This window comes from Cavia porcellus, unplaced genomic scaffold (genome assembly GCF_034190915.1).
Source record: "Cavia porcellus strain 051 isolate PalLab524CR breed Dunkin Hartley unplaced genomic scaffold, mCavPor4.1 scaffold_18, whole genome shotgun sequence".
Classification (NCBI taxonomy): domain Eukaryota; kingdom Metazoa; phylum Chordata; class Mammalia; order Rodentia; family Caviidae; genus Cavia; species Cavia porcellus.
Window position 1 is genome coordinate 7319242 of NW_026947501.1, and position 25767 is coordinate 7345008.

A 25767-nucleotide genomic window follows, 5' to 3' on the forward strand; every position below is an offset into this window, starting at 1 on the left:
TAGTAGGAGTTAGAAAAACATCGCTAGGTGGTGTGAAACAGAGGGCCTGAATTAGGATAGGCAGTGAGTGGCAATGAAGAATGGAGAAAAGCACCACAGGGTGATCAACATGAGGAGGTCAGGATACATGCAGTGGCAATGTAGGATAGGTTTCTGAAAAACATCGCGGGTGGTGCGCATTTTAAGGGTTTCTAACAAGCCATTCACATGTAGGAGTGAAAAGTACAACACGGTGTGGTGTGAATTGTAGGGGCGGAATTAGGATAGGCTGTGAATGGCAATGTAGGAAGGAGAATAAAACCACGGGTTTGTCAGCATGGGGAGGCAAGGAAGCATGCAGTGCAATGTAGAATAGGTTTCTGATAAACATCGCTGGGTGGTGCGCATTGCAAAGGTTTCTAACAATCCATTCACTAGTAGATGTGAGAAAAATATAACGTAGTGGTGTGAATCAGAGGACCTCAATTATGATAGGCAGTGAGTGGCAATGTAGGATGGGGAAAAGCACCACAGGGTGGTCCGCATGGGGAGGTCAGGAAACATGCAGTGGCAATGTAGGATAGGTTTCTGAAAAACATCGCGGGGTTGTGAGCATTGTAAGGGTTTCTAAGAGGCCATTCACTAGTAGAAGTAAAAAAAACATCACGGGGTGGTGTGTATCCGAGGGCCTGAATCAGGATAGGCAGTGAGTAGCAATGTATGATGGAGAAAAGAACCACCACATGGTGAGCATGGGGAGGTCAGGAAACATGCTGTGGCAATGTAGGATAGGTTTCTGAAAAACATCGCAGGATGGTGCGCATTGTAAGGGTTTGTAGCAGGCCATTCACTAGTAGGAGTGAGAAAAACATCACGGGGTGGTGTGAATGCTAGAGCCTGAATTAGGATAGGCAGTGAGTGTCAATGAAGAATGGAGAAAAAAACCACAGGGTGGTCAACATGAGGAGGTCAGGAAACATTCATTGGCAACGTAGGATAGGTTTCTGAAAAACATCGCGGGGTGGTGTGCATTTTAAGGATTTCTAACCAGCCATTCACAAGTAGGAGTGAAAAATACATCACCGTGTGGTGTGAATCGTAGGGGCTGAATTAGGATAGGCTGTGTGTGGCAACATAGGATGGGGAAAAATGCCACGGGTTTGTCAGCATGGGGAGGCAAGGAAACATGCAGTGGCAATGTAGAATAGGTTTCTGATAAACATCGCTGGGTGGTGCACATTGTAAGGATTTCTAACAAACCATTCACTAGTAGGAGTGAGAACAACATCACGGGGTGGTGTGAATCGGAGGGCCTGAATTAGGATAGACATTGAGTGGAAATGTAGGATGGAGAAAAGCACCATAGGGTGGTCAGCATAGGGAGGTGAGGAAACATGCAGTGGCAATGTAGGATAGGTTTCTGAAAAAAAAAGCAGGGTGGTGCGCATTGTAAGGGTTTCTAACAGGCCGTGCACTAGTAGGAGTGAGAAAAACATCACGGGCTGGTGTGAATCGGAGGGCCTGAATCAGGATAGGCAGTGAGTGGCAATGTAGGATGGAGAAAAGCACCACGGGGTGGTCAGCATGGACAGGTCAGGAAACATGCAGTGGCAATGTAGGACAGTTTTCTGAAAAACATCCCGGGGTGGTGCGCATTGTAAGGCTTTCTAACAGGCCATTCACTAGTAGGAATGAGAAAAACTTCACGGAGTGGTGTGAATCAGAGGGCCTGAATCAAGATAGACAGTGAATGGCAATGTAGGATGCAGAAAAGCACCACGGGTTGGTGAGCATGGGGAGGTCAGGAAACATGCAATGGCAATGAAGGATAGATTTTCTGAAAAATATCGCGGGGTGGTGCGCATTGCAAGGGTTTGTAGCAGGCCATTCACTAGTACGAGTGAGAAAAACATCATGGGGTGGTGTGAATCGGAGGGCAAGAATTATAATAGGCAGTGAGTGGCAATGTAGGATGGAGAAAAGCACCACAGGTAGGTCAGAATAGGGAGGTGAGGAAACATGCAATGGCAATGTAGGATAGGTTTCTTAAAATAAAAGCAGGGTGGTGCGCATTGTAAGGGTTTCTAACAGGCCACGCACTAGTAGGAGTTAGAAATACATCATGGTGTGGTGTGAATCGGAGAGTCTTAATCATGATAGACAGTGAGTGGCAATGTGGGATGGAGAAAAGCACCACGGGTTGGTGAGCATGGGGAGGTCAGGAAACATGCAATGGCAATGTAGGATAGGTTTCTGAAATACATCGCGGTGTGGGGCGCATTGTAAGGCTTTCTAACAAGCCATTCAGAAGTAGGAGGGAAAAAAAAGGTCACGGGGTGGTGTGAATCGGAGGGCTTGAATTAGTATAGGCAGTGAGTGGCAATAAAGAATGGAGAAAAGCACCACGGGTGGTCAACATGGGGAGGTCATGAAACATGCAGTGGCAATGCAGGATAGGTTTCTGTAAAACATCGTGGGTTGGTGCGCATTGTAAGGCTTTCTAACAAGCCATTCAGAAGTAGGAGTGAAAAAAACATCACGGGTTGGTGTGAATCAGATGCTCTCAATTAGGATAGGCAGTGAGGGGCAACATAGGAAGGAGAAAAGCACCACGGGGTGGTCAGCATGGGGAGGTCAGGAAACATGCAGTGGCAATGTAGTATCGGTGTCTGAAAAACATCGTGGGGTGGTGCGCATTGTAAGGGTTTCTAAGAGGCCATTAACTAGTAGAAGTGAGAAATACATCACGGGGTGGAGTGAATTGGAAGACCTGAATCAGGATAGGCAGTGAGTAGCAATGTAGGATGGAGAAAAGCACCACCACATGGTGAGCATGGGGAGGTCAGGAAACAAGCTGTGGCACTGTAGGATAGGCTTCTGAAAAACATCGCGGAATGGTGCGCATTGTTAAGGTTTTTAGAACGCCATTCACTAGTAGGAGTGAGAAAAACATCACGGGGTGGTGTGAATGGGAGGGCCTGAATTAGGATACGCATTCAGTGGCAATGAAGGACGGAGAAAAGCACCACAAGGTGTTCAGCATGGGGAGGTGAGGAAACATCCAGTGGCAATGTAGGATAGGTTCCTGAAAAAAAAAATCAGGGTGGTGCGCATTGTAAGGGTTTCTAACAAGCCATTCACAAGTAGGAGTGAAAAATACATCACGGGGTGGTGTGAATCGTAGGGCCTGAATTAATATAGGCAGTGACTGGCTATGTAGGATGGAGAAAAGCACCACGGGTGGTCAGCCTCGGGATTCAGGAAACATGCATTGGCAATGTAGGATAGGTTTCTGAAAAACATCGCCGGGTGGTGTGCATTGTAAGGCTTTCTAACAGGCCATTCACTAGAAGGAATGAGTAAAACATCACGGGGCTGTGTGAATCGGTGGACCTGAATTAGGATAGGCAGTGAGTGGTAATGTAGGATGGAGAAAAGCACCGCCGGGTAGTCAGCGTGGGGAGGTCAGGGAACATGCAGTGGCAATGTAGAATAGTTTTCTGAAAAACATCGCGGGGTGGTGCGCATTGTATGGGTGTGTAAGATTACATTCACTAGTAGGAGTGAGAAAAACATCGTGCGGTGGTGCGCATTGTATGGGGGTGTAACTTCACATTCACTAGTAGGAGTGAGAAAAACATCACGGGGTGGTGCGAATCGGAGGGACTGAATTAGGATAGGCCATGAGTGGCAATGTAGGATGGAGAAAAGTACCGCGGGGTGGTCAGCATGGGGAGGTCAGGGAACATGCAGTTGCAATGTAGGATATGTTTCTGAAAAACAACGCGGGGAGGTGCGCATTGTATGGGTTTGTAACATTACATTCATTAGTAGGAGTGAGAAAAACATAACGGGGTGGGTGAATCGGAGGGTCTGAAATAGGATAGGCAGTGAGTGGCAATGTAGGATGGAGAAAAGTACCGCGGGGTGGTCAGCATGGGGAAGTCAGGGAACATGCATTTGCAATGTAGGATATGTTTCTGAAAAACATCGTAGGGTGGTGCGCATTGTATGGGTGTGTAACATTACTTTCACTAGTAGGAGTGAGAAAAACATCACGGGGTGGTGTGAATCGTTGGGTATGAATTAGGATAGGCAGTGAGTGGCAATGTAGGATGGAGAAAAGAACCGCGGGGTGGTCATCAAGGGGAGGTCAAGGAACATGCAGTGGCAATGTAGGATAGGTTTCTGAAAAACATCGCGGGGTGGTGCGCATTGTATGGGTGTGTAACATTGCATTCACTAGTAGGAGTGAGAAAAACATCACGATGTGGTGCGCATTGTATTGGTGTGTAACATTACATTCACTAGTAGGAGTGAGAAAAACATCACGATATGGTGCGCATTGTATTGGTGTGTAACATTACATTCACTAGTAGGAGTGAGAAAAACATCACGGGATGGTGTGAATTGGATGATCTGAATTAGGATACGCAGTGAGTGGCAATGTAGGATGGAGAAAAGTAACGCCGGGTGGTCAGCATGGGGAGGTCAGGGAACATGCAGTGGCAATGTAGGATAGGTTTCTGAAAAACATCGCGGGGTGGTGCGCATTGTATGGGTGTGTAACATTACATTCATTATTAGGAGTGAGAAAAACATCACGGGCTGGTGTGAATCGGAGTGTCTGAATTAGGATAGCCAGTGAGTTGCAATGTAGGATGGAGAAAAGCATCGCGGGGTGGTCAGCATCGGGAGGTCAGGGAACATGCAGTGGCAATGTAGGATATGTTTCTGAAAAATATTGCGGGGTGGTGCGCATTGTAAGGGTGTGTGTTACATTACATTCACTAGTAGGAGTGAGAAAAACATCACGGGGTGGTGTGAATTGGAGTGTCTGAATTAGGATAGGCAGTGAGTGGCAATGTAGGATGGAGAAAAGAACCGCGGGGAATTTAGCATGTGGAGGTCAGGGAACATGCATTGGCAATTTAGGATAGGTTTCTGAAAAACATCGCGGGGAGGTGCGCATTGTATGGGTGTGTAACATTACATTCACTAGTAGGAGTGAGAAAAACATCAGGGGGTGGTGTGAATCGGAGGGTCTGAATTAGGATAGGCAGTGAGTAGCAATGTAGGATGGAGAAACGCACCGCGGGTTAGTCAGCATGTGGAGGTCAGGGAACATGCAGTGGCAATGTAGGATATGTTTCTGAAAAACATCGCGGGGTGGTGCGCATTGTATGGGTGTGTAACATTACATTCACTCATAGGAGTGAGAAAAAATTCACGGGGTGGTGTGAATCAGAGGGTCTGAATTAGGATAGGCTGTTAGTGGCAATGTAGGATGGAGAAAAGCACCGCTGGGTGGTCAGCATGGGGAGATCAGGGAACATGCAGTGGCAATGTAGGATAGGTTTCTCAAAAACATCACGGGGTGGTGCGCATTGTATGGTTGTGTAACATTACATTCACTAGAAGGAGTTAGAAAAACATCACGGAGTGGTGTGAATCGGATGGTCTGAATTAGTATAGGCAGTGAGTGGCAATGTAGGATGGAGAAAAGGACCGCGGGGTGGTCAGCATGGGGAGGTCAGGGAACATGCAGTGGTAATGTAGGATAGGTTTCTGAAAAACATTGCGGGGTGGTGTGCATTGTATGGGTGTGTAACATTACATTCACGAGTAGCAGTGAGAAAAACATCGCGGGGTGGTGCACATTGTATGGGTGTGTAACATTACATTCTCTAGTAGGAGTGAGAAAAACATCACGGGGTGGTGTGAATCGGAGGGTCTGAATTAGGATACGCTTTGAGTGGCAATGTAGGATGGAGAAAAGCACCGCGGGGTGGTCAGCATGGGGAGGTCAGGGAACATGCAGTGGCAATGTAGGATAAGTTTCTGAAAAACATCGCGGGGTGGTGTGCATTGTATGGGTGTGTAAAATTACATTCACTAGTAGGAGTGAGAAAAACATCAGGGGGTGGTGTGAATCGGAGGGTCTGAATTAGGATAGGCAGTGAGTGGCAATGTAGGATGGAGAAACGCACCGCGGGTTAGTCAGCATGTGGAGGTCAGGGAACATGCAGTGGCAATGTAGGATAGGTTTCTGAAAAACATCGCGGGGTTGTGCGCATTGTATGGGTGTGTAACATTACATTCACTCATAGGAGTGAGAAAAAATTCACGGGGTGGTGTGAATCGGAGGGTCTGAATTAGGATAGGCTGTTAGTGGCAATGTAGGATGGAGAAAAGCATCGCTGGGTGGTCAGCATGGGGAGATCAGGGAACATGCAGTGGCAATATAGGATAGGTTTCTCAAAAACATCACGGGGTGGTGCGCATTGTATGGTTGTGTAACATTACATTCACTAGAAGGAGTGAGAAAAACATCACGGATTGGTGTGAATCGGAGGGTCTGAATTAGTATAGGTAGTGAGTGGCATTGTAGGATGGAGAAAAGGACCGCGGGGTGGTCAGCATGGGGATGTCAGGGAACATGCAGTCGTAATGTAGGATATGTTTCTGAAAAACATTGCGGGGTGGTGCGCATTGTATGGGTGTGTAACATTACATTCACGAGTAGGAGTGAGAAAAACATCGCGGGGTGGTGCGCATTGTATGGGTGTGTAACATTACATTCTCTAGTAGGAGTGAGAAAAACATCACGGGGTGGTGTGAATCGGAGGGTCTGAATTAGGATACGCTTTGAGTGGCAATGTAGGATGGAGAAAAGCACCACGGGGTGGTCAGCATGGGGAGGTCAGGGAACATGCAGTGGCAATGTAGGATAAGTTTCTGAAAAACATCGCGGGGTGCTGTGCATTGTATGGGTGTGTAACATTACATTCACTAGTAGGAGTGAGAAAAACATCATTGTGTGGTGTGAATCGGAGGGTCTGAATTAGGATAGGCAGTGAGTGGCAATGTAGGATGGAGAAAAGCACCGCGGTGTGGTCACCATGGGGAGGTCAGGGAACATGCAGTGGCAATGTAGGATTGGTTTCTGAAAAACATCGCGGGGTGGTGCGCATTGTATGGGTGGGTAACATTAAATTCACTAGTAGGAGTGAGAAAAACTTCTCAGGGTGGTGTGAATTGGAGGGCCTGAATTAGGATAGGCAGTGAGTGGCAATGTAGGATGGAGAGGAGCACCGCGGGGTGGTCAGAATGGGGAGGTCAGGGAATATGCAGTGGCAATGTAGGATAGGTTTCTGAAAAACATTGCTGAGTGGTGCGCATTGTATGGGTGTATAACATTACATTCACTAGTAGGAGTGAGAAAAACATCACGGAATGGTGTGAATCTGAGGGTCTGAATTAGGATAGGCAGTGAGTGGTAATTTAGGATGGAGAAAAGCACCGCCGGGTAGTCAGCGAGGGGAGGTCAGGGAACATGCAGTGGCAATGTAGAATAGTTTTCTGAAAATCATCGCGGGGTGGTGCGCATTGTATGGGTGTGTAACATTACATTCACTAGTAGGAGTGAGAAAAACATCACGGGGTGGTGCGCATTGTATTGGTGTGTGACATTACATTCACTAGTAGGAGTGAGAAAAACATCACGGGGTGTTGCGCATGGTATGGGTGTGTAATATTACATTCACTAGTAGGAGTGAGAAAAACATCACGGGGTGGTGTGAATCGGAGGGTATGAATTAGGATAGCCCGTGAGTGGCAATGTAGGATGGAGAAAAGCATCGCGGGGTGGTCAGCATGGGGAGATCAGGGAACATGCAGTGGCAATGTAGGATAGGATTTTGAAAAACATCGCGGGGTGGTGCGCATTTTATGGTTGTGTAACATTACATTCACTAGTAGGAGTGAGAAAAACATCACGGGGTGGTGTGAATCGGAGGGTCTGAATTAGGATAGGCAGTGAGTGGCAATGTAGGATGGAGAAAAGCACAGGGGGTGGTCAACAAGGGGAGGTCAGGGAACATGCAGTGGCAATGTAGGATAGGTTTCTGAAAAACATCGCGGGGTGGTGCGCATTGTATGGGTGTGTAGCATTACATTTACTAGTAGGAGTGAGAAAAACATCACGGGTGGTGTGAATCAGAGGCTCTGAATTAGGATAGGCATTGAGTGGCAATGTAGGATGGAGAAAAGCACCGCTGGGTGGTCAGCATTGGGAGGTCAGGGAACATGCAGTGGCAATGTAGGATAGGTTTCTGAAAAACATCGCAGGGTGGTGCGCATTGTATGGGTGTGTAACATTACATTCACTAGTAGGAGTCAGAAAAACATCATGGGGTTGTGTGAATCGGAGGTCTGAATTAAGATAGGCCGTGAGTGGCAATGTAGAATGGAGAAAAGCACCTCGGGGTGGTCAGCATGGGGAGGTCAGGGAACATGCAGTGGCAATGTAGTATAGGTTTCTGAAAAACATCGCGGGGTGGTGCGCATTGTATGGGTGTGTAACATTACATTCACTAGTAGGAGTGAGAAAAACATCACAGGGTGGTGTGAATCGGAGGGACTGAATTAGGATAGGCAGTGAGTGGCAATGTAGGATGGAGAAAAGCACCGCAGGGTGGTCAACATGGGGAGGTCAGGGAACATGCAGTGGCAATGTAGGATAAGTTTCTGAAAAACATCGCGGGGTGGTGTGCATTGTATGGGTGTGTAAAATTACATTCACTAGTAGGAGTGAGAAAAACATCAGGGGGTGGTGTGAATCGGAGGGTCTGAATTAGGATAGGCAGTGAGTGGCAATGTAGGATGGAGAAACGCACCGCGGGTTAGTCAGCATGTGGAGGTCAGGGAACATGCAGTGGCAATGTAGGATAGGTTTCTGAAAAACATCGCGGGGTGGTGCGCATTGTATGGGTGTGTAACATTACATTCACTCATAGGAGTGAGAAAAAATTCACGGGGTGGTGTGAATCGGAGGGTCTGAATTAGGATAGGCTGTTAGTGGCAATGTAGGATGGAGAAAAGCACCGCTGGGTGGTCAGCATGGGGAGATCAGGGAACATGCAGTGGCAATATAGGACAGGTTTCTCAAAAACATCACGGGGTGGTGCGCATTGTATGGTTGTGTAACATTACATTCACTAGAAGGAGTGAGAAAAACATCACGGATTGGTGTGAATCGGAGGGTCTGAATTAGTATAGGCAGTGAGTGGCATTGTAGGATGGAGAAAAGGACCGCGGGGTGGTCAGCATGGGGATGTCAGGGAACATGAAGTCGTAATGTAGGATATGTTTCTGAAAAACATTGCGGGGTGGTGCGCATTGTATGGGTGTGTAACATTACATTCACGAGTAGGAGTGAGAAAAACATCGCGGGGTGGTGCGCATTGTATGGGTGTGTAACATTACATTCTCTAGTAGGAGTGAGAAAAACATCACGGGGTGGTGTGAATCGGAGGGTCTGAATTAGGATACGCTTTGAGTGGCAATGTAGGATGGAGAAAAGCACCACGGGGTGGTCAGCATGGGGAGGTCAGGGAACATGCAGTGGCAATGTAGGATAAGTTTCTGAAAAACATCGCGGGGTGCTGTGCATTGTATGGGTGTGTAACATTACATTCACTAGTAGGAGTGAGAAAAACATCATTGTGTGGTGTGAATCGGAGGGTCTGAATTAGGATAGGCAGTGAGTGGCAATGTAGGATGGAGAAAAGCACCGCGGTGTGGTCACCATGGGGAGGTCAGAGAACATGCAGTGGCAATGTAGGATTGGTTTCTGAAAAACATCGCGGGGTGGTGCGCATTGTATGGGTGGGTAACATTAAATTCACTAGTAGGAGTGAGAAAAACATCTCAGGGTGGTGTGAATTGGAGGGCCTGAATTAGGATAGGCAGTGAGTGGCAATGTAGGATGGAGAGGAGCACCGCGGGGTGGTCAGAATGGGGAGGTCAGGGAATATGCAGTGGCAATGTAGGATAGGTTTCTGAAAAACATTGCTGAGTGGTGCGCATTGTATGGGTGTATAACATTACATTCACTAGTAGGAGTGAGAAAAACATCACGGAATGGTGTGAATCTGAGGGTCTGAATTAGGATAGGCAGTGAGTGGTAATTTAGGATGGAGAAAAGCACCGCCGGGTAGTCAGCGAGGGGAGGTCAGGGAACATGCAGTGGCAATGTAGAATAGTTTTCTGAAAATCATCGCGGGGTGGTGCGCATTGTATGGGTGTGTAACATTACATTCACTAGTAGGAGTGAGAAAAACATCACGGGGTGGTGCGCATTGTATTGGTGTGTGACATTACATTCACTAGTAGGAGTGAGAAAAACATCACGGGGTGTTGCGCATGGTATGGGTGTGTAATATTACATTCACTAGTAGGAGTGAGAAAAACATCACGGGGTGGTGTGAATCGGAGGGTATGAATTAGGATAGCCCGTGAGTGGCAATGTAGGATGGAGAAAAGCATCGCGGGGTGGTCAGCATGGGGAGATCAGGGAACATGCAGTGGCAATGTAGGATAGGATTTTGAAAAACATCGCGGGGTGGTGCGCATTGTATGGTTGTGTAACATTACATTCACTAGTAGGAGTGAGAAAAACATCACGGGGTGGTGTGAATCGGAGGGTCTGAATTAGGATAGGCAGTGAGTGGCAATGTAGGATGGAGAAAAGCACAGGGGGTGGTCAACAAGGGGAGGTCAGGGAACATGCAGTGGCAATGTAGGATAGGTTTCTGAAAAACATCGCGGGGTGGTGCGCATTGTATGGGTGTGTAGCATTACATTTACTAGTAGGAGTGAGAAAAAAATCACGCGTGGTGTGAATCAGAGGCTCTGAATTAGGATAGGCATTGAGTGCCAATGTAGGATGGAGAAAAGCACCGCTGGGTGGTCAGCATTGGGAGGTCAGGGAACATGCAGTGGCAATGTAGGATAGGTTTCTGAAAAACATCGCAGGGTGGTGCGCATTGTATGGGTGTGTAACATTACATTCACTAGTAGGAGTCAGAAAAACATCACGGGGTTGTGTGAATCGGAGGTCTGAATTAAGATAGGCCGTGAGTGGCAATGTAGAATGGAGAAAAGCACCTCGGGGTGGTCAGCATGGGGAGGTCAGGGAACATGCAGTGGCAATGTAGTATAGGTTTCTGAAAAACATCGCGGGGTGGTGCGCATTGTATGGGTGTGTAACATTACATTCACTAGTAGGAGTGAGAAAAACATCACAGGGTGGTGTGAATCGGAGGGACTGAATTAGGATAGGCAGTGAGTGGCAATGTAGGATGGAGAAAAGCACCGCAGGGTGGTCAGCATGGGGAGGTCAGGGAACATGCAGTGGCAATGTAGGATAGTTTTATGAAAAACATCGTGGGGTGGTGCGCATTGTATGGGTGTGTAACATTACATTCACTAGTAGGAGTTAGAAAAACATCACGGGGTGGTGTGAATCGGAGGGTCTGAATTAGGATAGGCAGTGAGTGGCAATGTAGGATGGAGAAAAGCACCGCGGGTTGGTCAGAATGTGGAGGTCAGGGAACATGCAGTGGCAATGTAGGATAGGTTTCTGAAAAATATCGCGGGGTGGTGCGCATTGTATGGGTGTGTAAAATTTCATTCTCTAGTAGGAGTGAGAAAAACATCACGGCGTGGTGTGAATCGGAGGGTCTTATTTAGGATAGGCAGTGAGTGGGAATGTAGGATGGAGAAAAGCACAGGGGCTGGTCAGCATGGGGAAGTCAGGGAACATGCAGTGGCAATGTAGGATAGCTTTCTGAAAAACATCGCGGGGTGGTGCGCATAGTATGGGTGTGTAACATTACATTCACTAGTAGGAGTGAGAAAAACATCACGGGTGGTGTGAATCGGAGGCTCTGAATTAGGATAGGCAGTGAGTGGCAATATAGGATGGAGAAAAGCACCGCGGGGTGGTCAGCATGGGGAGGTCAGGGAACATGCAGTGGAAATGTAGGATAGGTTTCTGAAAATCATCGCGGGGTGGTGCACATTGTATGGGTGTGTAACAATACATTCACAAGCAGGAGTGAGAAAAACATCACGGGGTGGTGCGCATTGTATGGGTGTGTGTTACATTACATTCACTAGTAGGAATAAGAAAAGCATCACGGGGTGGTGTGAATTGGAGCGTCTGAATTAGGATAGGCGGTGATTGGCAATGTAGGATGGAGCAGAGCACCGCGGGATGGTCAGCATGGGGAGGTCAGGGAACATGCAGTGGCAAAGTAGGATAGGTTTCTGAAAAACATCGCGGGGTGGTTCGCATTGTATGGGTGTGTAACATTACATTCACTAGTAGGAGTGAGAAAAACGTCACAGGGTGGTGTGAATCGGAGGGTCTGAATTAGGATAGGCCATGAGTGGCAATGTTGGATGGAGAAAAGCACCGCGGGTGGTCAGCATGTGGAGTTCAGGGAACATGCAGTGGCAATGTAGGATAGGTTTCTGAAAAACATCGCGGAGTGGTGCGCATTGTATGGGTGTGAAACATTACATTCACTAGTAGGAGTGAGAAAAACATCACGGGGTGGTGTGAATCGGAGGGTCTGAATTAGGATAGGCAGTGAGTGGCTATGTAGGATGGAGAAAAGCACCGCGGGGTTGTCAGCATGGGGAGGTCAGGGAACATGCAGTGGCAATGTAGGATAGGTTTCTGAAAAACATCACGGGGTGGTGCGCATTGTATTGGTGTGTAAATTAAAATCACTAGTAGGAGTGAGAAACACATCACGGGGTGGTGCACATTGTATGGGTGTGTAACATTACATTCACTAGTTGCAGTGAGAAAAACATCACGGGGTTGTTTTAATCAGACGGTCTTTAATAGGATAGGCAGTGAGTGGCAATGTAGGATGGAGAAAATCACCACGGGGTGGTCAGCATGGTGAGGTCAGGGAACATGCAGTGGCAATGTAGGATAGGTTTCTGAAAAACATTGCGGGGTGGTGCGCATTGTATGGGTGTGTAAAATTACATTCACTAGTATGAGTGAGAAAAACATCACGGGGTGGTGTGAATCGGAGGATCTGAATTAGGATAGGCAGTGAGTGGCAATGTAGGATGGAGAAAAGCACCATGGGTTGGTCAGCATGGGGAGGTCAGGGAACATGCAGTGGCAATGTAGGATAGGTTGCTGAAAAACATCGCGTGGTGGTGCGCATTGTATGTGTGTGTAACATTACATTCACTAGTAGGAGTGAGAAAAACATCACGGTGTGGTTAAAAATGTATGGGTGTGCAACATTACATTCACTAGTAGGAGTGAAAAAAACATCACGGGGTGGTGTGAATCGGAGGGTCTGATTTAGGATAGGAAGTGAGTGGCAATGTAGGATGGGGAAAAGCACCACGGGTTGGTCAGCATGGGGAGGTCAGGGAACATGCAGTGGCAATGTGGAATAGGTTTCTGAAAAACATCGCGGGGTGGTGCGCATTGTATGATTGTGTAACATTTCATTCACTAGTAGGAGTGAGAAAAACATCACGAGGTGGTGTGAATCGGGGGGTCTGAATTAGTTTAGGCAGTGAGTGGCAATGTAGGATGGAGAAAAGCACCCCAGGGTGGACAGCATGGGGAGGTCAGGGAAAATGCTGTAGCAACGTAGGATAGGTTTCTGAAAAACATCGCGGGGTGGTGCGCATTGTATGGGTGTGTAACATTACATCTACTCGTAGGAGTGAGAAAAACATCACTGGGAGGTGCGCATTGTATGGGGGTGTAACATTACATTCACTAGTAGGAGTGAGAAAAACATCATGGGTGGTGTGAATCGGAGGGTCTGAATTAGGATAGGAAGTGAGTGGCAATGTAGGATGGAGAAAAGCACCGTGGGGTGCTCAGCATGGGGAGGTCAGGGAACATGCAGTGGCAATGTAGGATAGGTTTCTGAAAAACATGGCGGGGTGGGTCGCATTGTATGGGTGTGTAACATTACATTCACTAGTAGGATTGAGAAAAACGTCACGGGGTTTTGCACATCGTACGGGAGTGTAACATTATATTCGCTAGTAGGAGTGAGAAAAACATCACCGGGTGGTGTGATTCGGAGTGTCTGAATTAGGATACGCAGTGAGTGGCAATATAGGATGGAGAAAAGCACCACGGGTTGGTCAGCATGTGGAGGTCAGGGAACATGCAGTGGCAATGTAGGGTAGATTTCTGAAAAACATCGCAGGGTGGTGCGCATTGTATGGGTGTGTAAAATTACATTCTCTAGTAGGAGTGAGAAAAACATCACGGGTTGGTGTGAATCGGAGGGTCTGAATTAGGATAGGCAGCGAGTGGCAATGTAGGATGGAGAAAAGCACGGCGGGGTTGTCAGCATGGGGAGGTCAGGGAACATGCAGTGGCAATGTAGGATAAGTTTCTGAAAAACATCGCGGGGTGGTGCGCATTGTATGGGTGTGTAACATTACATTCACTAGTAGGAGTGAGAAAATCATCACGGGGTGGTGTGATTCGGAGGGTCTGAATTAGGATAGGCAGTGAGTGGTAATGTAGGATGGAGAAAATCACCGCGGGTAGTCAGCGTGGGGAGGTCAGGGAACATGCAGTGGCAATGTAGAATAGTTTTCTGAAAATCATCGCGGGGTGGTGCGCATTGTATGGGTGTGTAACATTACATTCACTAGTAGGAGTGAGAAAAACATCACGGGGTGGTGCGCATTGTATTGGTGTGTGACATTACATTCACTAGTAGGAGTGAGAAAAACATCACGGGTTGTTGCGCATGGTATGGGTGTGTAATATTACATTCACTAGTAGGAGTGAGAAAAACATCACGGGGTGGTGTGAATCGGAGGGTATGAATTAGGATAGCCAGTGAGTGGCAATGTAGGATGGAAAAAAGCATCGCGGGGTGGTCAGCATGGGGAGATCAGGGAACATGCAGTGGCAATGTAGGACAGGTTTCTGAAAAACATCGAGGGGTGGTGCGCATTGTATGGTTGTGTAACATTACATTCACTAGTAGGTGTGAGAAAAGCATTACGGGGTGGTGTGAATCAGAGGGTCTGAATTAGGATAGGCAGTGAGTGGCAATGTAGGATGGAGAAAAGCACAGGGGGTGGTCAACAAGGGGAGGTCAGGGAACATGCAGTGGCAATGTAGGATAGGTTTCTGAAAAACATCGCGGGGTGGTGCGCATTGTATGGGTGTGTAGCATTACATTAACGAGTAGGAGTGAGAAAAACATCACGGGTGGTGTGAATCAGAGGCTCTGAATTAGGATAGGCATTGAGTGGCAATGTAGGATGGAGAAAAGCACCGCTGGGTGGTCAGCATTGGGAGGTCAGGGAACATGCAGTGGCAATGTAGGATAGGTTTCTGAAAAACATCGCAGGGTTGTGCGCATTGTATGGGGGTGTAAAATTTCATTCTCTAGTAGGAGTGAGAAAAACATCACGGCGTGGTGTGAATCGGAGGGTCTGAATTAGGATAGGCAGTGAGTGGCAATGTAGGATGGAGAAAAGCACCGCAGGGTGGTCAGCATGGGGAGGTCAGGGAACATGCAGTGGCAATGTAGGATAGTTTTCTGAAAAACATCGTGGGGTGGTGCGCATTGTATGGGTGTGTAACATTACATTCACTAGTAGGAGATAGAAAAACATCACGGGGTGGTGTGAATCGGAGGGTCTGAATTAGGATAGGCAGTGAGTGGCAATGTAGGATGGAGAAAAGCACCATGGGTTGGTCAGCATGGGGAGGTCAGGGAACATGCAGTGGCATTGTAGGATAGGTTGCTGAAAAACATCGCGTGGTGGTGCACATTGTATGTGTGTGTAACATTACATTCACTAGTAGGAGTGAGAAAAACATCACGGTGTGGTTAAAAATGTATGGGTGTGCAACATTACATTCACTAGTAGGAGTGAAAAAAACATCACGGGGTGGTGTGAATCGGAGGGTCTGATTTAGGAAAGGAAGTGAGTGGCAATGTAGGATGGGGAAAAGCACCACGGGTTGGTCAGCATGGGGAGGTCAGGGAACATGCAGTGGCAATGTGGAATAGGTTTCTGAAAAACATCGCGGGGTGGTGCGCATTGTATGATTGTGTAACATTTCATTCACTAGTAGGAGTGAGAAAAACATCACGAGGTGGTGTGAATCGGGGGGTCTGAATTAGTTTAGGCAGTGAGTGGCAATGTAGGATGGAGAAAAGCACCCGAGGGTGGACAGCATGGGGAGGTCAGGGAAAATGCTGTAGCAACGAAGGATAGGTTTCTGAAAAACATCGCGGGGTGGTGCGCATTGTATGGGTGTGTAACATTACATCCACTCGTAGGAGTGAGAAAAACATCACGGGGAGGTGCGCATTGTATGGGGGTGTAACATTACATTCACTAGTAGAAGTGAGAAAAACATCATGGGTGGTGTGAATCGGAGGGTCTGAATTAGGATAGGAAGTGAGTGGCAATCTAGGATGGAGAAAAGCACCGTGGGGTGCTCAGCATGGGGAGGTCAGGGAACATGCAGTGGCAATGTAGGATAGGTTTCTGAAAAACATGGCGGGGTGGGTCGCATTGTATGGGTGTGTAACATTACATTCACTAGTAGGATTGAGAAAAACGTCACGGGGTTTTGCACATCGTACGGGAGTGTAACATTACATTCGCTAGTAGGAGTGAGAAAAACATCACGGGGTGGTGTGATTCGGGGGGTCTGAATTAGGATACGCAGTGAGTGGCAATATAGGATGGAGAAAAGCACCACGGGTTGGTCAGCATGTGGAGGTCAGGGAACATGCAGTGGCAATGTAGGGTAGATTTCTGAAAAACATCGCAGGGTGGTGCGCATTGTATGGGTGTGTAAAATTACATTCTCTAGTAGGAGTGAGAAAAACATCACGGGGTGGTGTGAATCGGAGGGTCTGAATTAGGATAGGCAGCGAGTGGCAATGTAGGATGGAGAAAAGCACGGCGGGGTTGTCAGCATGCGGAGGTCAGGGAACATGCAGTGGCAATGTGGGATAAGTTTCTGAAAAACATCGCGGGGTGGTGCGCATTGTATGGGTGTGTAACATTACATTTACTAGTAGGAGTGAGAAAATCATCACGGGGTGGTGTGATTCGGAGGGTCTGAATTAGGATAGGCAGTGAGTGGTAATGTAGGATGGAGAAAATCACCGCCGGGTAGTCAGCGTGGGGAGGTCAGGGAACATGCAGTGGCAATGTAGAATAGCTTTCTGAAAATCATCGCGGGGTGGTGCGCATTGTATGGGTGTGTAACATTACATTCACTAGTAGGAGTGAGAAAAACATCACGGGGTGGTGCGCATTGTATTGGTGTGTAATATTACATTCACTAGTAGGAGTGAGAAAAACATCACGGGGTGGTGTGATTCGGAGGGTCTGAATTAGGATAGGCAGTGAGTGGTATTGTAGGATGGAGAAAATCACCGCCGGGTAGTCAGCGTGGGGAGGTCAGGGAACATGCAGTGGCAATGTAGAATAGTTTTCTGAAAATCATCGCGGGGTGGTGCGCATTGTATGGGTGTGTAACATTACATTCACTAGTAGGAGTGAGAAAAACATCACGGGGTGGTGCGCATTGTATTGGTGTGTAATATTACATTCACTAGTAGGAGTGAGAAAAACATCACGGGGTGGTGTGAATCAGAGGGTCTGAATTAGGATAGGCAGTGAGTGGCAATATAGGATGGAGAAAAGCACCGCGGGGTGGTCAGCATGGGGAGATCAGGGAACATGCTGGCAATGTAGGACAGGTTTCTGAAAAACATCGAGGGGTGGTGCGCATTGTATGGGTGTGTAACATTACATTCACTAGTAGGAGTTAGAAAAACATCACGGGGTGGTGTGAATCGGAGGGTCTGAATTAGGATAGGCAGTGAGTGGCAATGTAGGATGGAGAAAAGCACCGCGGGTTGGTCAAAGTGTGGAGGTCAGGGAACATGCAGTGGCAATGTAGGATAGGTTTCTGAAAAATATCGCGGGGTGGTGCGCATTGTATGGGTGTGTAAAATTTCATTCTCTAGTAGGAGTGAGAAAAACATCACGGCGTGGTGTGAATCGGAGGGTCTTAATTAGGATAGGCAGTGAGTGGCAATGTAGGATGGAGAAAAGCACAGGGGCTGGTCAGCATGGGGAGGTCAGGGAACATGCAGTGGCAATGTAGGATAGCTTTCTGAAAAACATCGCGGGGTGGTGCGCATAGTATGGGTGTGTAACATTACATTCACTAGTAGGAGTGAGAAAAACATCACGGGTGGTGTGAATCGGAGGCTCTGAATTAGGATAGGCAGTGAGTGGCAATACAGGATGGAGAAAAGCACCGCGGGGTGGTCAGCATGGGGAGGTCAGGGAACATGCAGTGGAAATGTAGGATAGGTTTCTGAAAATCATCGCGGGGTGGTGCGCATTGTATGGGTGTGTAACAATACATTCACTAGCAGGAGTGAGAAAAACATCACGGGGTGGTGCGCATTGTATGGGTGTGTGTTACATTACATTCACTAGTAGGAATGAGAAAAGCATCACGGGGTGGTGTGAATTGAAGCGTCTGAATTAGGATAGGCCATGAGTGGCAATGTTGGATGGAGAAAAGCACTGCGGGTGGTCAGCATGTGGAGTTCAGGGAACATGCAGTGGCAATGTAGGATAGGTTTCTGAAAAACAATGCAGGGTAGTGCGCATTGTATGGGTTTGTAACATTACATTCACTAGTAGGAGTGAGAAAAACATCACGGGGTGGTGTGAATCGGAGGGTCTGAATTAGGATAGGCAGTGAGTGGCTATGTAGGATGGAGCAGAGCACCGCGGGGTGGTCAGCATGGGGAGGTCAGGGAACATGCAGTGGCAAAGTAGGATAGCTTTCTGAAAAACATCGCGGGGTGGTTCGCATTGTATGGGTGTGTAAAATTACATTCACTAGTAGGAGTGAGAAAAACATCACGGGGTGGTGTGAATCAGAGGGTCTGAATTAGGATAGGCAGTGAGTGGCAATATAGGATGGAGAAAAGCACCGCGGGGTGGTCAGCATGGGGAGGTCAGGGAAGATGCAGTGGCAATGTAGGATAGGTTTCTGAAAAACATCGCGGGGTGGTGCGCATTGTATGGGTGTGTAACATTACATTCACTAGTAGGAGTGAGAAAAACATCACAGGGTGGTGTGAATCGGAGGGTCTGAATTAGGATAGGCCATGAGTGGCAATGTTGGATGGAGAAAAGCACCGCGGGTGGTCAGCATGTGGAGTTCAGGGAACATGCAGTGGCAATGTAGGATAGGTTTCTGAAAAACATCGCGGAGTGGTGCACATTGTATGGGTGTGTAACATTACATTCACTAGTAGGAGTGAGAAAAACATCACGGGGTGGTGTGAATCGGAGGGTCTGAATTAGGATAGGCAGGGAGTGGCTATGTAGGATGGAGAAAAGCACCGCGGGGTTGTCAGCATGGGGAGGTCAGGGAACATGCAGTGGCAATGTAGGATAGGTTTCTGAAAAACATCACGGGGTGGTGCGCATTGTATGGGTGTGTAAATTAAAATCACTAGTAGGAGTGAGAAACACATCACGGGGTGGTGCGCATTGTATGGGTGTGTAACATTACATTCACTAGTTGGAGTGAGAAAAACATCACGGGGTTGTTTTAATCAGACGGTCTTTAATAGGATAGGCAGTGAGTGGCAATGTAGGATGGAGAAAATCACCACGGGGTGGTCAGCATGGTGAGGTCAGGGAACATGCAGTGGCAATGTAGGATAGGTTTCTGAAAAACATTGCGGGGTGGTGCGCATTGTATGGGTGTGTAAAATTACATTCACTAGTATGAGTGAGAAAAACATCACGGGGTGGTGTGAATCGGAGGGTCTGAATTAGGATAGGCAGTGAGTGGCAATGTAGGATGGAGAAAAGCACCATGGGTTGGTCAGCATGGGGAGGTCAGGGAACATGCAGTGGCAATGTAGGATAGGTTGCTGAAAAACATCGCGTGGTGGTGCGCATTGTATGTGTGTGCAACATTACATTCACTAGTAGGAGTGAGAAAAACATCACGGTGTGGTTAAAAATGTATGGGTGTGCAACATTACATTCACTAGTAGGAGTGAAAAAAACATCACGGGGTGGTGTGAATCGGAGGGTCTGATTTAGGATAGGAAGTGAGTGGCAATGTAGGATGGGGAAAAGCACCACGGGTTGGTCAGCATGGGGAGGTCAGGGAACATGCAGTGGCAATGTGGAATAGGTTTCTGAAAAACATCGCGGGGTGGTGTGCATTGTATGATTGTGTAACATTTCATTCACTAGTAGGAGTGAGAAAAACATCACAGGGTGGTGTGAATCGGGGGGTCTGAATTAGTTTAGGCAGTGAGTGGCAATGTAGGATGGAGAAAAGCACCCCAGGGTGGACAGCATGGGGAGGTCAGGGAAAATGCTGTAGCAACGTAGGATAGGTTTCTGAAAAACATCGCGGGGTTGTGCGCATTGTATGGGTGTGTAACATTACATCCACTTGTAGGAGTGAGAAAAACATCACGGGGAGGTGCGCATTGTATGGGGGTGTAACATTACATTCACTAGTAGGAGTGAGAAAAACATCATGGGTGGTGTGAATCGGAGGGTCTGAATTAGGATAGGCAGTGAGTGGTAATGTAGGATGGAGAAAATCACCGCCGGGTAGTCAGCGTGGGGAGGTCAGGGAACATGCAGTGGCAATGTAGAATAGTTTTCTGAAAATCATCGCGGGGTGGTGCGCATTGTATGGGTGTGTAACATTACATTCACTAGTAGGAGTGAGAAAAACATCACGGGGTGGTGCGCATTGTATTGGTGTGTGACATTACATTCACTAGTAGGAGTGAGAAAAACATCACGGGGTGTTGCGCATGGTATGGGTGTGTAATATTACATTCACTAGTAGGAGTGAGAAAAACATCACGGGGTGGTGTGAATCGGAGGGTATGAATTAGGATAGCCAGTGACTGGCAATGTAGGATGGAAAAAAGCATCGCGGGGTGGTCAGCATGGGGAGATCAGGGAACATGCTGGCAATGTAGGACAGGTTTCTGAAAAACATCGAGGGGTGGTGCGCATTGTATGGGTGTGTAACATTACATTCACTAGTAGGAGTTAGAAAAACATCACGGGGTGGTGTGAATCGGAGGGTCTGAATTAGGATAGGCAGTGAGTGGCAATGTAGGATGGAGAAAAGCACCGCGGGTTGGTCAGAATGTGGAGGTCAGGGAACATGCAGTGGCAATGTAGGATACGTTTCTGAAAAATATCGCGGGGTGGTGCGCATTGTATGGGTGTGTAAAATTTCATTCTCTAGTAGGAGTGAGAAAAACATCACGGCGTGGTGTGAATCGGAGGGTCTTAATTAGGATAGGCAGTGAGTGGCAATGTAGGATGGAGAAAAGCACAGGGGCTGGTCAGCATGGGGAGGTCAGGGAACATGCAGTGGCAATGTAGGATAGCTTTCTGAAAAACATCGCGGGGTGGTGCGCATAGTATGGGTGTGTAACATTACATTCACTAGTAGGAGTGAGAAAAACATCACGGGTGGTGTGAATCGGAGGCTCTGAATTAGGATAGGCAGTGAATGGCAATACAGGATGGAGAAAAGCACCGCGGGGTGGTCAGCATGGGGAGGTCAGGGAACATGCAGTGGAAATGTAGGATAGTTTTCTGAAAATCATCGCGGGGTGGTGCGCATTGTATGGGTGTGTAACAATACATTCACTAGCAGGAGTGAGAAAAACATCACGGGGTGGTGCGCATTGTATGGGTGTGTAAATTAAAATCACTAGTAGGAGTGAGAAACACATCACGGGGTGGTGCGCATTGTATGGGTGTGTAACATTACATTCACTAGTTGGAGTGAGAAAAACATCACGGGGTTGTTTTAATCAGACGGTCTTTAATAGGATAGGCAGTGAGTGGCAATGTAGGATGGAGAAAATCACCACGGGGTGGTCAGCATGGTGAGGTCAGGGAACATGCAGTGGCAATGTAGGATAGGTTTCTGAAAAACATTGCGGGGTGGTGCGCATTGTATGGGTGTGTAAAATTACATTCACTAGTATGAGTGAGAAAAACATCACGGGGTGGTGTGAATCGGAGGGTCTGAATTAGGATAGGCAGTGAGTGGCAATGTAGGATGGAGAAAAGCACCATGGGTTGGTCAGCATGGGGAGGTCAGGGAACATGCAGTGGCAATGTAGGATAGGTTGCTGAAAAACATCGCGTGGTGGTGCGCATTGTATGTGTGTGCAACATTACATTCACTAGTAGGAGTGAGAAAAACATCACGGTGTGGTTAAAAATGTATGGGTGTGCAACATTACATTCACTAGTAGGAGTGAAAAAAACATCACGGGGTGGTGTGAATCGGAGGGTCTGATTTAGGATAGGAAGTGAGTGGCAATGTAGGATGGGGAAAAGCACCACGGGTTGGTCAGCATGGGGAGGTCAGGGAACATGCAGTGGCAATGTGGAATAGGTTTCTGAAAAACATCGCGGGGTGGTGCGCATTGTATGATTGTGTAACATTTCATTCACTAGTAGGAGTGAGAAAAACATCACGAGGTGGTGTGAATCGGGGGGTCTGAATTAGTTTAGGCAGTGAGTGGCAATGTAGGATGGAGAAAAGCACCCCAGGGTGGACAGCATGGGGAGGTCAGGGAAAATGCTGTAGCAACGTAGGATAGGTTTCTGAAAAACATCGCGGGGTGGTGCGCATTGTATGGGTGTGTAACATTACATCCACTCGTAGGAGTGAGAAAAACATCACGGGGAGGTGCGCATTGTATGGGGGTGTAACATTACATTCACTAGTAGAAGTGAGTAAAACATCATGGGTGGTGTGAATCGGAGGGTCTGAATTAGGATAGGAAGTGAGTGGCAATCTAGGATGGAGAAAAGCACCGTGGGGTGCTCAGCATGGGGAGGTCAGGGAACATGCAGTGGCAATGTAGGATAGGTTTCTGAAAAACATGGCGGGGTGGGTCGCATTGTATGGGTGTGTAACATTACATTCACTAGTAGGATTGAGAAAAACGTCACGGGGTTTTGCACATCGTACGGGAGTGTAACATTACATTCGCTAGTAGGAGTGAGAAAAACATCACGGGGTGGTGTGATTCGGGGGGTCTGAATTAGGATACGCAGTGAGTGGCAATATAGGATGGAGAAAAGCACCACGGGTTGGTCAGCATGTGGAGGTCAGGGAACATGCAGTGGCAATGTAGGGTAGATTTCTGAAAAACATCGCAGGGTGGTGCGCATTGTATGGGTGTGTAAAATTACATTCTCTAGTAGGAGTGAGAAAAACATCACGGGGTGGTGTGAATCGGAGGGTCTGAATTAGGATAGGCAGCGAGTGGCAATGTAGGATGGAGAAAAGCACGGCGGGGTTGCCAGCATGCGGAGGTCAGGGAACATGAAGTGGCAATGTGGGATAAGTTTCTGAAAAACATCGCGGGGTGGTGCGCATTGTATGGGTGTGTAACATTACATTTACTAGTAGGAGTGAGAAAATCATCACGGGGTGGTGTGATTCGGAGGGTCTGAATTAGGATAGGCAGTGAGTGGTAAAGCAGGATGGAGAAAATCACCGCCGGGTAGTCAGCGTGGGGAGGTCAGGGAACATGCAGTGGCAATGTAGAATAGTTTTCTGAAAATCATCGCGGGGTGGTGCGCATTGTATGGGTGTGTAACATTACATTCACTAGTAGGAGTGAGAAAAACATCACGGGGTGGTGCGCATTGTATTGGTGTGTAATATTACATTCACTAGTAGGAGTGAGAAAAACATCACGGGGTGGTGTGATTCGGAGGGTCTGAATTAGGATAGGCAGTGAGTGGTAATGTAGGATGGAGAAAATCACCGCCGGGTAGTCAGCGTGGGGAGGTCAGGGAACATGCAGTGGCAATGTAGAATAGTTTTCTGAAAATCATCGCGGGGTGGTGCGCATTGTATGGGTGTGTAACATTACATTCACTAGTAGGAGTGAGAAAAACATCACGGGGTGGTGCGCATTGTATTGGTGTGTAATATTACATTCACTAGTAGGAGTGAGAAAAACATCACGGGGTGGTGTGAATCAGAGGGTCTGAATTAGGATAGGCAGTGAGTGGCAATATAGGATGGAGAAAAGCACCGCGGGGTGGTCAGCATGGGGAGATCAGGGAACATGCTGGCAATGTAGGACAGGTTTCTGAAAAACATCGAGGGGTGGTGCGCATTGTATGGGTGTGTAACATTACATTCACTAGTAGGAGTTAGAAAAACATCACGGGGTGGTGTGAATCGGAGGGTCTGAATTAGGATAGGCAGTGAGTGGCAATGTAGGATGGAGAAAAGCACCGCGGGTTGGTCAGAATGTGGAGGTCAGGGAACATGCAGTGGCAATGTAGGATAGGTTTCTGAAAAATATCGCGGGGTGGTGCGCATTGTATGGGTGTGTAAAATTTCATTCTCTAGTAGGAGTGAGAAAAACATCACGGCGTGGTGTGAATCGGAGGGTCTTAATTAGGATAGGCAGTGAGTGGCAATGTAGGATGGAGAAAAGCACACGGGCTGGTCAGCATGGGGAGGTCAGGGAACATGCAGTGGCAATGTAGGATAGCTTTCTGAAAAACATCGCGGGGTGGTGCGCATAGTATGGGTGTGTAACATTACATTCACTAGTAGGAGTGAGAAAAACATCACGGGTGGTGTGAATCGGAGGCTCTGAATTAGGATAGGCAGTGAGTGGCAATACAGGATGGAGAAAAGCACCGCGGGGTGGTCAGCATGGGGAGGTCAGGGAACATGCAGTGGAAATGTAGGATAGGTTTCTGAAAATCATCGCGGGGTGGTGCGCATTGTATGGGTGTGTAACAATACATTCACTAGCAGGAGTGAGAAAAACATCACGGGGTGGTGCGCATTGTATGGGTGTGTGTTACATTACATTCACTAGTAGGAATGAGAAAAGCATCAAGGGGTGGTGTGAATTGGAGCGTCTTAATTAGGATAGGCCATGAGTGGCAATGTTGAATGGAGAAAAGCACTGCGGGTGGTCAGCATGTGGAGTTCAGGGAACATGCAGTGGCAATGTAGGATAGGTTTCTGAAAAACATCGCGGAGTGGTGCGCATTGTATGGGTGTGTAACATTACATTCACTAGTAGGAGTGAGAAAAACATCACGGGGTGGTGTGAATCGGAGGGTCTGAATTAGGATAGGCAGTGAGTGGCTATGTAGGATGGAGCAGAGCACCGCGGGGTGGTCAGCATGGGGAGGTCAGGGAACATGCAGTGGCAAAGTAGGATAGGTTTCTGAAAAACATCGCGGGGTGGTTCGCATTGTATGGGTGTGTAACATTACATTCACTAGTAGGAGTGAGAAAAACATCACGGGGTGGTGTGAATCAGAGGGTCTGAAATAGGATAGGCAGTGAGTGGCAATATAGGATGGAGAAAAGCACCGCGGGGTGGTCAGCATGGGGAGGTCAGGGAAGATGCAGTGGCAATGTAGGATAGGTTTCTGAAAAACATCGCGGGGTGGTGCGCATTGTATGGGTGTGTAACATTACATTCACTAGTAGGAGTGAGAAAAACATCACAGGGTGGTGTGAATCGGAGGGTCTGAATTAGGATAGGCCATGAGTGGCAATGTTGGATGGAGAAAAGCCCGCGGGTGGTCAGCATGTGGAGTTCAGGGAACATGCAGTGGCAATGTAGGATAGGTTTCTGAAAAACATCGCGGAGTGGTGCGCATTGTATGGGTGTGTAACATTACATTCACTAGTAGGAGTGAGAAAAACATCACAGGGTGGTGTGAATCGGAGGGTCTGAATTAGGATAGGCAGGGAGTGGCTATGTAGGATGGAGAAAAGCACCGCGGGGTTGTCAGCATGGGGAGGTCAGGGAACATGCAGTGGCAATGTAGGATAGGTTTCTGAAAAAC